Source organism: Salvelinus sp. IW2-2015, unplaced genomic scaffold, assembly GCF_002910315.2.
Source record: "Salvelinus sp. IW2-2015 unplaced genomic scaffold, ASM291031v2 Un_scaffold1028, whole genome shotgun sequence".
Classification (NCBI taxonomy): Eukaryota; Metazoa; Chordata; class Actinopteri; order Salmoniformes; family Salmonidae; genus Salvelinus; species Salvelinus sp. IW2-2015.
This window is the reverse complement of record NW_019942694.1, coordinates 108,163-124,541: the sequence shown is the minus strand read 5'-3', so window position 1 is coordinate 124,541 and position 16,379 is coordinate 108,163. Positions and strand designations below refer to the sequence as shown.

General features: G+C 42.0%; 1 long non-coding RNA gene across 1 annotated transcript in view; it reads right to left on the bottom strand.

Annotated features, from left to right (window-relative positions):
- Positions 1 to 16,379, bottom strand: part of LOC139024112 (uncharacterized) — a 30,905-nt gene that overhangs the window by 7,357 nt on the left and 7,169 nt on the right. Inside the window, exon 2 of the long non-coding RNA XR_011475349.1 lies at positions 11,685 to 11,812. This is a non-coding gene — a long non-coding RNA (uncharacterized lncRNA). The remainder of the gene's footprint in view (positions 1 to 11,684; positions 11,813 to 16,379) is intronic.

Here is a 16,379-nt window from a genome sequence, read left to right as displayed (position 1 = left end):
CAGCTATCCATCTCCTTCCTCTTGGATTAGTCTCACAAGCTATCCATCTCCTTCCTCTTGGATTAGTCTCACAGCTATCCATCTCCCTCCTCTTGGATTAGTCTCACAGCTATCCATCTCCTTCCTCTTGGATAGTCTCACAGCTATCCATCTCCCTCCTCTTGGATTAGTCTCACAGCTATCCATCTTCCGCCTCTGGATTAGTCTCACAGCTATCCATTTCCTTCCTCTTGGATTAGTCTACCAGCTATCCATCTCCCTCCTCTTGGATTAGTCTCACAGCTATCCATCTCCTTCCTCTTGTATTAGTCTCACAGCTATCCATCTCCTTCCTCTTGGATTAGTCTCACAGCTATCCATCTCCCTCCTCTTGGATTAGTCTCACAGCTATCCATCTCCTTCCTCTTGGATTAGTCTCACAAAGCTATCCATCTTCCTCCTCTTGGATTAGTCTCACAAGCTATCCATTCCCTCCTCTTGGATTAGTCTCATAGCTATCCATCTTCCTCCTATTGGATTAGTCTCACAGCTATCCATCTCCCTCCTCTTGGATTAGTCTCACAGCTATCCATCTCCCCCTCCTCTTGGAGTTAGTCTCACAGCTATCCACCCCCCTCCTCTTGGATTAGTCTCACAGCTATCCATCTCCTTCCTCTTGGATTAGTCTCATAGCTATCCATCTTCCTCCTCTTGATTAGTCTCACAGCTATCCATCTCCTTCCTCTTGGATTAGTCTCACAGCTATCCATCTCCTTCCTCTTGGATTAGTCTCACAGCTATCCATCTCCCTTCCTCTTGGATTAGTCCACAGCTATCCATCTCCCTCCTCTTGGATTAGTCTCACAGCTATCCATCTCCTTCTCTTGGATTAGTCTCACAGCTATCCATCTCCCTCCTCTTGGATTAGTCTCACAGCTATCCATCTCCCTCCTCTTGGATTAGTCTCACAGCTATCCATCTCCTCCTCTTGGATTAGTCTCACAGCTATCCATCTCCTTCCTCTTGGATTAGTCTCACAGCTATCCATCTCCTTCCTCTTGGATTAGTCTCACAAGCTATCCATCTCCCTCCTCTTGGATTAGTCTCACAGCTATCCATCTCCTTCCTCTTTGGATTAGTCTCACAAGCTATCCATCTCCCTCCTCTTGGATTAGGCTCACAGCTATCCATTTCCTCCTCTTGGATTAGTCTACAGCTATCCATTTCCTTCCTCTTGGATTAGTCTCACAGCTATCCATCTCCCTCCTCTTGGATTAGTCTCACAGCTATCCATCTCCCTTCCTCTTGTATTAGTCTCACAGCTATCCATCTCCTTCCTCTTGGATTAGTCTCACAGCTATCCATCTCCCTCCTCTTGGATTAGTCTCACAGCTATCCATCTCCTTCCTCTTGGATTAGTCTCACAGCTATCCATCTTCCTCCTCTTGGATTAGTCTCACAGCTATCCATCTCCCTCCTCTTGGATTAGTCTCATAGCTATCCATCTTCCTCCTATTGGATTAGTCTCACAGCTATCCATCTCCCTCCTCTTGGATTAGTCTCCACAGCTATCCATCTCCCTCCTCTTGGATTAGTCTCACAGCTATCCCCCTCCTCTTGGATTAGTCCACAGCTATCCATCTCCTTCCTCTTTGGATTAGTCTCATAGCTATCCATCTTCCTCCTCTTGGATTAGTCTCACAGCTATCCATCTTCCTCCTCTTTGGATTAGTCTCACAGCTATCCATCTCCTTCCTCTTGGATTAGTCTCACAGCTATCCATCCCCTCCTCTTGGATTAGTCTCACAGCTATCCATTCTCCTTCCTCTTGGATTAGTCTCACAAGCTATCCATCTCCTTCCTCTTGGATTAGTCTCACAGCTAATCATCTCCCTCCTCTTGGATTAGTCTCACAGCTATCCAATCTCCCTCCTCTTTGATTAGTCTCACAGCTATCCATCTCCTTCCTCTTGTTAGTCTCACAGCTATCCATCTCCTTCCTCTTGGATTAGTCTCACAGCTATCCATCTCCCTCCTCTTGGATTAGTCTCACAGCTATCCATCTTTCTCCTCTGGATTAGTCTCACAGCTATCCATCTCCCTCCTCTTGGATTAGTCTCCACAGCTATCCATCTCCCTCCTCTTAGATTAGTCTCACAGCTATCCATCTCCTTCCTCTTGGATTAGTCTCACAGCTATCCATCTCCTTCCTCTTGGATTAGTCTCACAGCTATCCATCTCCTTCCTCTTGGATTAGTCTCACAGCTATCCATTCCCTCCTCTTGGATTAGTCTCACAGCTATCCACTCCTTCCTCTTGGATTAGTCTCACAGCTATCCATCTCCCTCCTCTTGGATTAGTCTCACAGCTATCCATCTTCCTCCTCTTGGATTAGTCTCACAGCTATCCATTTCCTTCCTCTTGATTAGTCTCACAAGCTATCCATCTCCCTCCTCTTGGATTAGTCTCACAGCTATCCATCTCCTTCCTCTTGTATTAGTCTCACAGCTATCCATCTCCTTCCTCTTGGATTAGTCTCACAGCTATCCATCTCCCTCCTCTTGGATTAGTCTCACAGCTATCCATCTCCTTCCTCTTGGATTAGTCTCACAGCTATCCATCTTCCTCCTCTTGGATTAGTCTCACAGCTATTCCATCTCCCTCCTCTTGGATTAGTCTCATAGCTATCCATCTTCCTCCTATTGGATTAGTCTCCACAGCTATCCATCTCCCTCCTCTTGGATTAGTCTCACAGCTATCCATCTCCCTCCTCTTGGATTAGTCTCACAGCTATCCACCCCCCTCCTCTTGGATTAGTCTCACAGCTATCCATCTCCTTCCTCTTGGATTAGTCTCATAGCTATCCATCTCCTCCTCTTGGATTAGTCTCACAGCTATCCATCTCCTTCCTCTTGGATTAGTCTCACAGCTATCCATCTCCTTCCTCTTGGATTAGTCTCACAGCTATCCATCTTCCCTCCTCTTGGATTAGTCTCACAGCTATCCATCTTCCTCCTCTTGGATTAGTCTCACAGCTATCCATCTCCCTCCTCTTGGATTAGTCTCAAAGCTATCCATCTCCTTCCTCTTGGATTAGTCTCACAGCTATCCATCTCCCTCCTCTTGGAGTAGTCTCACAGCTATCCATCTCCTTCCTCTTGGATTAGTCTCCACAGCTATCCATCTCCTTCCTCTTGGATTAGTCTCACAGCTATCCATCTCCCTCCTCTTGGATTAGTCTCACAGCTATCCATCTTCCTCCTCTTGGATTAGTCTCACAGCTATCCATCTCCTCCTCTTGGATTAGTCTCACAGCTATCCATCTCCCTCCTCTTGGTTTAGTCTCACAGCTATCCATCTTCTTCCTCTTGGATTAGTCTCACAGCTATCCATCTCCTTCCTCTTGGATTAGTCTCACAGCTATCCATCTCCGTCCTCTTGGATTAGTCTCACAGCTATTCCATCTTCCTCCTCTTGGATTAGTCTCACAGCTATCCATCTCCTTCCTCTTGGATTAGTCTCTACAAGCTATCCATCTCCTCCTCTTGGATTAGTCTCACAGCTATCCATCTCTCCTCTTGGATTAGTCTCACAGCTATCCATCTTCCTCCTCTTGGATTAGTCTCACAGCTATCCATCTCCCTCCCTCTTGGATTAGTCTCACAGCTATCCATCTTCCTCTTCTTGGATTTCACAGTGTATTCCTGGCTGCTGTGTTATCTTGGATTTCACAGTGTATTCCAGGCTGCTCTTATCTTGGATTTCACAGTATATCCTGGCTGCTGTTATCTTGGATGTCCACTAGGTTTTATGTTTCTATTAATCTCAATATACTCTCTATGACTAGTCAGCAGAAAAGCCATATGTTTTCCACTTCAGGGCATGTGGCTATCACATCCTACCCCCTCATCCCACTTGCTTTTCCTCAATGTACTCCTCAATTCCCAATAACAATGGAACAATGTGGACTAATGGAAATTCTATTGTCCTCTGTCACTCACACAGACAGTCTGGGTTTTAGAGGACCAAGACAGAGACAGTCTGGGTTTTAGAGGACCAAGACAGAGACAGTCTGGGTTTTAGAGGACCAAGACAGAGACAGTCTGGGGTTTAGAGGACCAAGACAGAGACAGTCTGGTTTTAGAGGACCAAGACAGAGACAGTCTGGGTTTAGAGGACCAAGACAGAGACAGTCTGAGTTTTAGAGGACCAAGACAGAGACAGTCTGGGTTTTAGAGGACCAAGAAAGTCTGGGTTTTAGAGGGCCAAGACAGTCTGGGTTTAGAGGGCCAAGACAGTCTGGGTTTTAGAGGGCCAAGACAGTCTGTGTTTTAGAGGGCCAAGACAGTCTGGGTTTTAGAGGGCCAAGACAGTCTGGGTTTTAGAGGCCAAGACAGTCTGGGTTTTAGAGGGCCAAGACAGTCTGGGTTTTAGAGGGCCAAGACAGTCTGGTTTCTGAGGGCCAAGACAGAGACAGTCTGGGGTTCTGAGGGCCATGACAGAGACATCTGGGTTTTAGAGGGCCAAGACAGAGACATCTGGGTTTTAGAGGACCATGACAGAAACGTCTGGGTTTTAGAGGACCATGACAGAGACAGTCTGGTTTTTAGAGGACCAAGACAGAGACAGTCTGGGTTTTAGAGGGCCAAGACAGAGACATCTGGGTTTTAGAGGACCATGACATAAACCGTCTGGGTTTTAGAGGACCAAGACAGAAACATCGGGTTTTAGAGGACCATGACAGAGACATCTGGTTTTTAGAGGACCAAGGACAGTCTGGGTTTTAGAGGACTATGACAGAGACATCTGGGTTTTAGAGGACCATTACAGAGACAGTCTGGGTTTTAGAGGACTATGACAGAGACAGTCTGGTTTTTAGAGGACCAAGACAGAGACAGTCTGGGTTTTAGAGGACCAAGACAGAGACAGTCTGGGTTTTTAGAGGGACCAAGACAGAGGACAGTCTGGTTTTAGAGGACCAAGACAGAGACAGTCTGGTTTTTGAGGACCAAGACAGAGACAGTCTGGGTTTTAGAGGACTATGACGAGACAGTCTGGTTTTTAGAGGACCAAGACAGAGACAGTCTGGGTTTTTAGAGGACCAAGACAGAGACAGTCTGGGTTTTAGAGGGACCAAGACAGAGACAGCTGGGTTTTAAGAGGACCAAGACAGAGACAGTCTGGTTTTTAGAGGACCAAGACAGAGACATCTGGGTTTTAGAGGACCAAGACAGAGACATCTGGGTTTTAGAGGACCAAGACAGAGACAGTCTGGTTTTTAGAGGACCAAGACAGAGACATCTGGGTTTTAGAGGACCATTACAGAGACAATCTGGGTTTTAGAGGACCATGACAGAGACAGTCTGGTTTTTAGAGGACCAAGACAGAGACAGTCTGGGTTTTAGAGGACCAAGACAGAGACAGTTCGGGTTTTAGAGGACCAAGACAGAGACAGTCTGGGTTTTAGAGGACCAAGACAGAGACATCTGGGTTTTAGAGGACCAAGACAGAGAACATCTGGGTTTTTAGAGGACCAAGACAGAGGACATCTGGGTTTTAGAGGACCAAGACAGAGACAGTCTGGGTTTTAGAGGACCAAGACAGAGACAGTCTGGTTTTAGAGACCAAGACAGAGACATCTGGTTTTAGAGGACCAAGACAGAGACAGTCTGGGTTTTTAGAGGACCAAGACAGAGACAGACTGGTTTTAGAGGACCATGACAGAGACCGTCTGGGTTTTAGAGGACCAAGACAGAGACCGTCTGGGTTTTAGAGGACCATAACAGAGACAGTCTGGGTTTTAGAGGACCATGACAGAAGACCGTCTGGGTTTTAGAGGACAAGACAAGAGACAGTCTGGGGTTTTAGAACCATGACAGAGACCGTCTGTTTTTAGAGGACCAAAGACAGAGACAGACTGGGGTTTTAGAGGACCATGACAGAGACCGTCTGGGTTTTAGAGGACCATGTGACAGAGACCGTCTGGGTTTTAGAGGACCACGCTGCAGTGTGCTGATAGTTGAAGCAGAACATTCCACTATCCAGGCAATCTCAGAAACAAGTCAAGCAGACAGAGTAAAACTGGATCTATCACTGCGGCTTGCATTCATTCAGATAATGTTATCTCCAAACGGTTGTTTTGTAGTTTTTGATCACTCTCTTCATACATATTCTCACTGCATTTATATAGGGCAATTTACATGTGCACCCTACCCTACACAATCAAGACGATTTGTACTTTAAACTTTACAATTGAGAATCCCTCAGAGTCAGCACTGTGGAACAAAGATTTATAACAAGCCAATTGTACACATGCATTGCATATATGTTAAGGGCGTTTTCAAACAGAAGAAACCAAGGTTCCCAAAGGATCTTTGTAACATTGTAACACGATGTCTGAGTTTCAGGGGAGTGTGTGCAAAACTCTGGTTATTCAAATATTGATGCAGTGCTTTTCATAATTCTCAACATTGTTCCTCATTGTTCCTCAACATCCCCCTATAGAACATTCTCCTCATATTTCTCTTCTCAAAATCCCTTACAGAATATTATTCTCATGTTTCTCAACATTCCCTGCAGAATATTATTCCTCATGTTTCTAAACATCCCCTACAGAACATTATCCTCATGTTTGTCAACATCCCCCTACAGAACATATCCTCGTTTCTCAACATCCCCCTACAGAACATTTATCCTCATGTTGTCAACATCCCTACAGAACACTATCCTCATGTTCTCAACATGCTCTTACAGAACATTATCCTCATGTTTCAACATCCCCCTACAGAACATTATCCTCATGTTTCTCAACATCCCCTACAGAATATTATCCTCATGTTTCTCAAGCATCCTCCTACAGAACATTATCCTCATGTTTGTCAACATCCACCTACAGAATATGTCCTCATGTTTCTTCAACATCCCCCTACAGAAAACATTATCCTCATGTTTTTCTCCACATCCCCTACAGAACATTATCTTCATGTTTCTCAACACCCCCTACAGAACATATTCCTCATGTTTCTCAACATCCTCCTACAGAACATTATCCTCATGTTTCTCAACATCCCCTTACAGAACATTATCCTCATGTTTCTCAACATTCCCTTACAGAACATATCCTCATGTTTCTCAACATCCTCCTACAGAACATTATCCTCATGTTTCTCAACATTCCCCTACAGAACATTATCCTCATGTTTCTCAACATCCTCCTACAGAACATTATTCCTCATGTTTCTCAACCATCTCCTACAGAACATTATCCTCATGTTTTTCAACATCCTCCTACAGAACATTATCCTCATGTTTCTCAACATCCACCTACAGAACATTATCCTCATGTTTCTCAACATCCTCCTACAGAACATTATCCTCATGTTCTCAACATCCTCCTACAGAACATTATCCTCATGTTTCTCAACATCCTCCTACAGAACATTATCCTCATGTTTCTCAACATCCCCTACAGAACATTATCCTCATGTTTCTCAACATCCTCCTACAGAACATTATCCTCATGTTTCTCAACATCCTCCTACAGAACATTATCCTCATGTTTCTCAACATTCCTCCTACAGAACATTATCCTCATGTTTCTCAACATCCTCCTACAGAACATTATCCTCATGTTTCTCAACATCCCTACAGAGCATTATCTCATATTTCTCAACATCCACCTACAGAACATTATCCTCATGTTTCTCAACATCCTCTACAGAACATTATCCTCATGTTCTCAACATCCTCTATAGCTGTGAGACTAATCCAAGAGGAGGGAGATGGATAGCTGTGAGACTAATCCAAGAGGAGGGAGATGGATAGCTGTGAGACTAATCCAAGAGGTGGATAGATCTGTATCACATCCGGCTGTGATTGGGAGTCCCATAGGGTGGCGCACAATTGGCCCTGCGACGTCTGGGTTTTGCCGAAGTAGGCCGTCACAGTAAATAAGAATTTGTTCTTAATTGACTTGCCTACATAAATACATTTTTTAATAAAAAACTGATAATAAACAGTGAGTAGCAGCAGTGTAAAAACAAATTGGGGGGGGGGGGTGTCAATGTAAATAGTCCGGGTGGCCATTTGTTTCAYGACTTCCGTCGAAGTCGGTCCCTCTCCTTGTTCAGGCGGCGTTCGGCGGTCGACGTCACCGCCCTTATAGCCATCGCCAATCCACTTTTCATTATCCATTTGTTTTGTCTTTGTCTTAAACACCTGGGCTTTCAACTGACACCGCATAGTATATAATATACAATTGAAGTCGGAAGTTTACATACAAGCCTCGACAACAGCCAGTGAAATTGCAGGGCGCTAAATTCAAACAATAGAAATCCCATAATTAAAATTCCTCAAACATACAAGTATTATACACCATTTTAAAGACAAACTTCTTGTTAATCCAACCACASTGTCCGATTTCAAAAAGGCTTTACGGCGAAAGCACACCATGCAATTATGTTAGGACAGCGCCTAGCCACAAGAAAMCATACAGACATTTTCCAACCAAGGCGAGGACTCACAAAAGTCAGAAATAGCATTAAATTTAATCACTAACCTTTAATGATCTTCATCTGGTGGCACTACCAGGACTCCATGTTACACAATAAATGTTTGTTTTGTTCAATAAAGTCCCTCTTTATGTCCAAAAACCTCAGTTTAAATTGGCGCGTTATGTTCAGTAATGCATTGTCTCAAATAACATCTGGGGAAATTGCAGAGAGCCAAATCAAATTACAGAAATACTCATCATAAAAATTGATGAAAGATACAAGTGTTATACATAGGATTAAAGATAAACGTCTTGTTAATCCAGCCGCTGTCAGATTTCAAAAAGGCTTTACGGCGAAATACACCATGCGATTATGTTAGGACAGCGCCTAGCCACAAAACACCATACAGACATTTTCCAGCCAAGGAGGAATCACAAAATTTAGAAATAGCGATTAAATGAATCACTTACCTTTGATGATCTTCATCCGGTGGCACTCCCAGGACTCCATGTTACACAATAAATGTTTGTTTTGTTCGATAATGTCCCTCTTTATGTCCGAGAACCTCTGTTTTGTTGGTGCGTTTAGTTCAGTAATCAAAAGGCACAAAGCGCGCTCTCAACATCCAGATGAATAGTCAAAAAAGTATAATAAAAGTTCGTAGAAACCTGTCAAACGATGTTTAAAATCTATCCTCAGGTTGTTTTTGTCATAAATAATCAATAATATTTCAACCGGACAAAAGCTTCGTCAATAGAAAAGGAGAAACAAGAAAGGAACGCTCCCGATCACGCGCTGGACTCATGTCTGGAAATTTCCACTGTCCACTCATTGAAAGTGCTGTTTCTCCCTATTTTTTCAGAGTAAAAGCCTGAAACAATACCTAAAGACTGGCCACATGTAGAAGAAACCATAGAGATCGTGAACTGGGTCCTAAGTCTTTGTATGGTGGATAGGCTTTAAATGGAAAAACAGCCTTTCAAAATAACAGTACTTCCTGGATGGATTTTCCTCAGGTTTTCGCCTGCCATATCAGTGCTGTTATACTCACAGACATTATTTTTAACAGTTTTGGAAACTTTAGAGGGTTTTCTATCCAACTCTACCAATTATATGCATATCCTAGCTTCTGGGTCTRAATAGCAGGCAGTTTAATTTGGGCACGCTTTTCATCCAAAATTCCGAATGCTGCCCCCTACCCTAGTAAACTCAGTTTTTCACAATGATATGGTGGGGARAATGATGTAGATGGTGGGGAGAATTACATATATGGTGAGGATAATGATGCTATGGTGGGGAGAATGATGTAGATGGTGGGGATAATGATGTAGCTGGTGGGGATAATTATGTAGCTGGTGGGGATAATTATGTAACTGGTGGGGATAATGATGTAGCTGGTGGGGATAATTATGTAGATGGTGGGGGATATGACTGTAGGCTCTGGTGGAGATCAATTCACTGTAGCCGGTGGGATAATTATGTAACTGGTTGGGATAATATGTAGCTGGTAGGGATAATGATGTAGCTGGTGGGGATAATGATGTAGCTGGTGGGGATACTGATGTAGCCGGTGGGATAATTATGTAGCGGGTGGGGATAATTATGTAGCGGGTAGGGATAATTATGTAGCTGGTGGGGGAAAGTATGTAGATGGTGGGGATAATGATGTTGCCGGTGGGATAATGATGTAGCCGATGGAGATAATGATGTAAWTGGTGGGGATAATGATGTAGATGGTGGGGATAATGATGTAGCCGGAGGGGATAATGATGTAGCCGGTGGGATAAGTATGTAACTGGTTGGGATAATGAATGTAGCTGGTGGGAATAATGATGTAGCTGGTGGGATAATGAYGTAGCTGTTGGGGATAATGATTTAGAAGGTGRGGATAATGATGTAGCTGGTGGGGATAATGATGCAGCTGGCGGGATAACGATGTAGACCATGGGGATAATGATTTAGCTGGTAGGATAATGATGTAGCTGGTGGGATAATGATGTTGCTGGTGGGGATAATGATGTAGATTGTGGGGATAATGATTTATCCTTTTGGGATAATGATGTAATTGATGGGATAATTATGTAGCTGGTGGGGATAATGATGTGGCCGGTGGGATAATGATGTAGCTGGTGGGGATACTGATGTAGCCGATGGGGATACTGATGTAATTGGTGGGGATAATGATGTAGATGGTGGGGATAATGATGTATATGGTGGGGATAATGATTTATCTGGTGGGATAATGATGTAGCTGGTGGGGATAATGATGCATCTGGTGGGATAATGATGTAGACGGTGGAGACAATGATGTAGACGATGGGGGTAATGATGACAAGAGAGAGAAAGATCTTGTTCACAGATGATTCATGTCTCATGTTTACATACACATTCTGGTAAAAAGTGAATCATAACCAATCAGTTATTCAAATTAAGTTATGCCACGTTGTTAACGGCAATAACACTAATAAGGTATAATCCTTAATTAGATTGAACTCATAAAATGGAATATCTGCAATCAAGAAGTTGTTTGCATCAGCCATACGTCCGTCCACTCAATCTCTGTTTTATGTTTATTTGAAGGATCTTAAATCTTCCCATTAATATGCTGAAGCAATGCTTTACTTCTCATAAAATATGTCCACTCAGTCTCGTCTTCACGGATTAAGCGTGACAAGTGTGATTATGGGTATCAATACAAATTCGGGGAAAAAAATGACATACATACATAGTATGAATTTTTCTTTGGAATTGACAGAAACGAGCACCATAATGCATCACATGGTATCAGGTTGTGACTAACAGCGATAACTTATTTCAGTTCTAAGTAAGAAAGATACCCATTGATTACCACTTTATTCATTTCTAAATAACAGCTCCATTAGGGTTCTAGAGGATTGCCATATCTCTTACATCATGTTATCTAGCAGAGGAAGGAATGAAAATAACATTTCCTGGGATTTCCTGCCTTCATTTGATATTGTTTATATCTCTAAAAGAACCAACTCAGTGTATTAAAGTTAAACCTTCCCATCCTATCATGGCTTCACCGTCTGGGCCCTGCAGCAGCGCTGACCTTTTAACACATTGCATGCCTGTGCATAGATATTGGAGTTACAACCTTTCACCTAAATGAAAAGTGCTCGCAAAACCAACAGCAGTGCTTGGTGAACTGTGCGCCTCAGAGGTGAATTTCATCACACAGGATTACCTTACCTTAATTTATCCGTTCCGGCTTTGTGTCTGGAGACTCGGGCCATCAACAAGGGTAGGGACACTGCATCCAGCCAGCGCTTCTCGTACTTTGGTTCATTAGCCGAGGGTGAGGAAGGCGAGGATGGAGCCTACATGGTACAAGTGAAGAAGACAGTGATGGTCTCCTCTCAATCACAGGCTAGTTCACTTTGATCATTGTGCATTCAAAGTGCATTCGAAAACAACAATGTCCTACTTTCAGTTCCTTTTGCACTTGACAGGATGATATCCTTGTTACTTCCTAGATACTGTATGCTCTTCATTATTGGTGATCATTATGGTCACCTAGCGAGCACACCTTTTACTTACTGTGTCCTGGGATTTCACAATGGCATTTCTCTACAAGTCAATCGCAGCACCTGGCACATATTCGTGCACAAATTATTTGCTTTTCCTACCCTCTGAGCAAATCAAAGGCTATAGCCAATTATGTCTACTTTCCAGGGCAAACGATTCTCCCTTTGTCAGTTCATGTAGAGAGCAATTAGAGACCAATGCTTAATAATTACACTTGACTTTCAAGTTGTGCTGCGCAAGGGGGTGGTAAAGATTACAAGAAATGGAATACTATCTGCACGTCAACACGGATTAGAGTGACGAGGTGTCAGGGTTTCACCAAGGACCTGGGAAACAAGATGTTAAGCTGCCACTCTTGTCCTTCATATCATTCACTCTTCCATAGCTCGTGATATTTCTGAGACGACAAATAGACCGAAGCGTAATTATTTTTGAGGCATGTAAATGAATCCATAGGAAGCTGTCCTGGGGGCAATGAAAGGAAAACACTGTCAATCATTTCAATGTCAACGCCACATACAGGAGATGACAAGCTTAGAGAATTATAATCACCTGCAGGCAAGCAAACAAGAATGCTAAAGGAAGGCAAAATAGTGGGGAAATATTGTCTGGGTTAAGCATTATGTGTTAACTATGCAATTACAGGGCACTATGTTTACCCACCAGCAGTGTCATCTACACTCTTAAAAACAAGGGGTTCCATAAGGGTTTTTGGCTGTCCCCTTAGGAGAATCCTTTTGGGTTCCAGGTAGAACCCTTTTGGGTTCCAAGTAGAACCCTTTTGGGTTCCAAGTAGAACCCTTTTGGGATCCAGGTAGAACTCTCTGCGGAAAGGGTTCTACACGGAACCCAAAAGAGTACTACCTGGAAGCAAAATGGTTCTACCTGGAACCAAAAAGGGATCTTCAAAGGGTTCTCCTTTGAAGGATAGGCAAAGAACCCTTTTATGTTAAAGATAACACCTTTCTTTCTAAGATCGTACCTCCTTTAGTTGCAGAGAGAACAGTGAAAAAAGGCCAGTTAACCATGGCTCCAGTATTTAGTCAACATGGTTTCCAGTAATTTAGTCTACATGGTTTTCCAGTATTTAGTCTACATGTTTTCAGTATTTAGTCTTACATGGTTTCCCAGTATTTAGTCTACATGGTTCCCAGTATTTAGTCTACATGGTTTTCCAGTATTGTAGTCTACACATGGTTCCAAGTATGTTAGTCTACATGGTTTCCATATTTTAGTCTACATGGTTTCCAGTATTTTAGTCTACATGTTTTCCAGTTAATTTAGTCTACATGGTTTCCAGTATTTAGTCTACATGGTTTCCAGTATTTAGTCGCACATGGTTTCCAGTATTTAGTCCTGTTCAAATGGTTTCCAGGTATTAGTCTACATGGTTCCAGTATTTAGTCACATGGTTTCCAGTATTTAGTCTACATGGTTTCCAGTTTAGTCACATGTTTCCAGGTATTTAGTCTACATGGTTTCCAGTATTCTAGTCGACATGGTTTCCAGTATTAGTCTACACATGGTTTCCAGTATTTAGTCTACATGGTTTTCCAGTTTTAGTCTACATGGTTTCCAGTATTTAGGTTCCGTATAGTCATGGTTTCCAGTAATTTAGTCTACATGGTTCCTCAGTATTTAGTCTACATGGTTCAGTTTGTCTACATGGTTTCCAGTATTTAGTCTCGTAGGTTTCCAGTATTTAGTCTACATGGTTTCCAGTATTTAGTCCTACATGGTCCAGTATTAGTCTACATGGTTTCCAGTATTTAGTTATGTTTCCAGTATTAGTCTATCATGGTTCCCAGTATTTAGTCTATATGGTTTCAGTATTTTGTCTAATGGTTTCCAGTATTTAGTCTACATGGTTTCCAGTATTTAGTCACCATGTTTCCAGTATTTAGTCTATGGTTTCCCAGTATTTAGTCTAAATGGTTTCCAGTATTTAGTCTACATGGTTTCCAGTATTTAGTCTATAATGGTTTCCAGTATTTAGTCTACATGGTTTCCAGTGATTTTAGTCTAATGGTTTCCAGTATTTAGTCTATATGGTTTCCAGTATTTAGTCAATGGTTTCCAGTATTTAGTCTACATGTTTCCCAGTATTTAGTCTACATGGTCTTCCAGTATTTTAGTAATGGTTCCAGTATTTAGTCTCACATGGTTTCCAGTATTTAGTCTACATGGTTTCCAGTATTTAGTCTACATGGTTCAGTATTTAGTCTACATGTTCAGTTTTAGTCTACATGGTTCCAGTATTTAGCTACATGGTTTCCAGTATTAGTCTACTGGTCCCAGTATTTAGTCACATGTTTCCAGTATTTAGTTTACATGGTTTCCAGTTTAGTCTCATGGTTTCCTGTTTTAGTTACATGGTTCCCAGTATTTAGTTCATGGTTTCCAGTAGTTCAGTCACATGGTTTCCAGTATTAGTCTACATGGTTTCCAGTATTTAGTCTAAATGGTTTCCAGTATTTAGTCGACATGGTTCCCAGTATTTAGTCTACATGGTTCCAGTATTAGTCACATGGTTTCCCAGTATTTAGTCACATGGTTTCCAGATTTAGTCTAACATGGTTCAGTATTTAGTCTAACATGGTTTCCAGTATTTATGTCTACATGGTTCCAGATTTAGTCTACATGGTTTCCAGTATTTAGTCCTAGGTTCCAGATTCAGTCTAATTGTTTCAGTATTTAGTCTAAATGGTTTCCAGTATTTAGTCGACATGGTTCCCAGTATTTAGTCTACATGGTTTCCAGTATTTAGTCTACATGGTTCCAGTATTTAGTCTATATGGTTTCCAGTATTTAGTCTACATGGTTCCCAGTATTTAGTCACATGGTTCCAGTATTAGTCTACATGTTCCAGTATTCGTCTAAATGTTTTCCAGTATTTAGTCAAGAATGTTTCCAGTATTTAGTCCACATGGTTTCCAGATTTAGTCGAAATGGTTTCCAGTATTTAGTCTACATGGTTTCCAGTATTTAGTCTAATGGTTCCAGTATTTAGTCTACATGGTTTCAGTATTTAGTCACATGGTTTCCAAGTATTTAGTCTACAGTTCAGTTTAGTCACAGGTTCCAGTATTTAGTTCCTATGTTTCCAGTATTAGTCTACATGGTTCCAGTTTATAGTCTACATGGTTCCAGTATTTAGTAACATGGTTTCCAGATTTAGTCACATGGTTCCAGTATTTAGTCTACATGGTTTTCAGTTTAGTTAACATGTTCCAGTATTAGCTACATGGTTCCCAGTATTTAGTCTACATGGTTTCAGTATTTAGGTACATGTTATCCAGGATTTAGTCTTAATATGGTTTCCAGTATTTAGTCTACATGGTTCACCAGTATTAGTCTACATGGTTTCCAGTATTTAGTCTACGGTTCCAGTATTTAGTCAATGGTTTCCAGTATTTAGTCTCACATGTTTCCAGTATTTAGTCACATGGTTTCCAGTATTTAGTTAACATGGTTTCCAGTATTGTCTCAATGGTCAGTATTTAGTCTACATGGTTTCATATTTAGTCTACATGGTTTCCCAGTATTTAGTCACATGGTTCCAGTATTTAGTCTACATGGTTCCCAGTATTTAGTCTACCATGGTTTCCCAGTAATTTGAGTCTAGTAATGGTTGAATAGGTTGTTACATGCCTATATTTATTCTGTAGAAGAAACCAAACAAACTAAAACATGACTGTCATTTCAGTCCTACTTTCTCACTATGAAAAACACTAGGATGCATAATTGATACTGCATCGAAAAAAAGCACGAATAAAAACAAACGCTTTGAGAATAATAAAACAAAATAGACTTGTGTTAGCCTACTATTCTTGACTGGAGCAGTTTGTCGTAGCTTGAAGCTTTTGCTATTGTATGTTGTTGACCTCGTGAGGGTATTTTCTGGTGAGAAAACTGGCCAGCTAATTGTGTTTGTCAGCCACCTGTCTTCTCAACCTCAGAATTTAATGTATTTATTATGAGAACTCAGCCAGCTGATGGCCAGCCAGCTGATCCATTGTGAGAACCAGCCAGCTGATCTATTATGAGAACCCAGCCAGCTGATCTATTATGAGAACCCAGCCAGCCTGATCTATTAGTGAGAACCAGCCAGCTGATCTATTTGTGAGAACCAGCCAGCTGATCTATTATGAGAACCAGCCAGCTGATCTATTATGAGAACCCAGCCAGCTGATCTATTATGAGCCCCAGCCAGCTGATCTATTATGAGAACCCAGCCAGCTGATCTATTTGAGAACCCAGCCGTCTGATCTATTATGAACCAGCCAGCTGATCTATTATGAAACCCAGCCAGCTGATCTATTTATGAACCCAGCCAGCTGATCTATTATGAGAAACCGG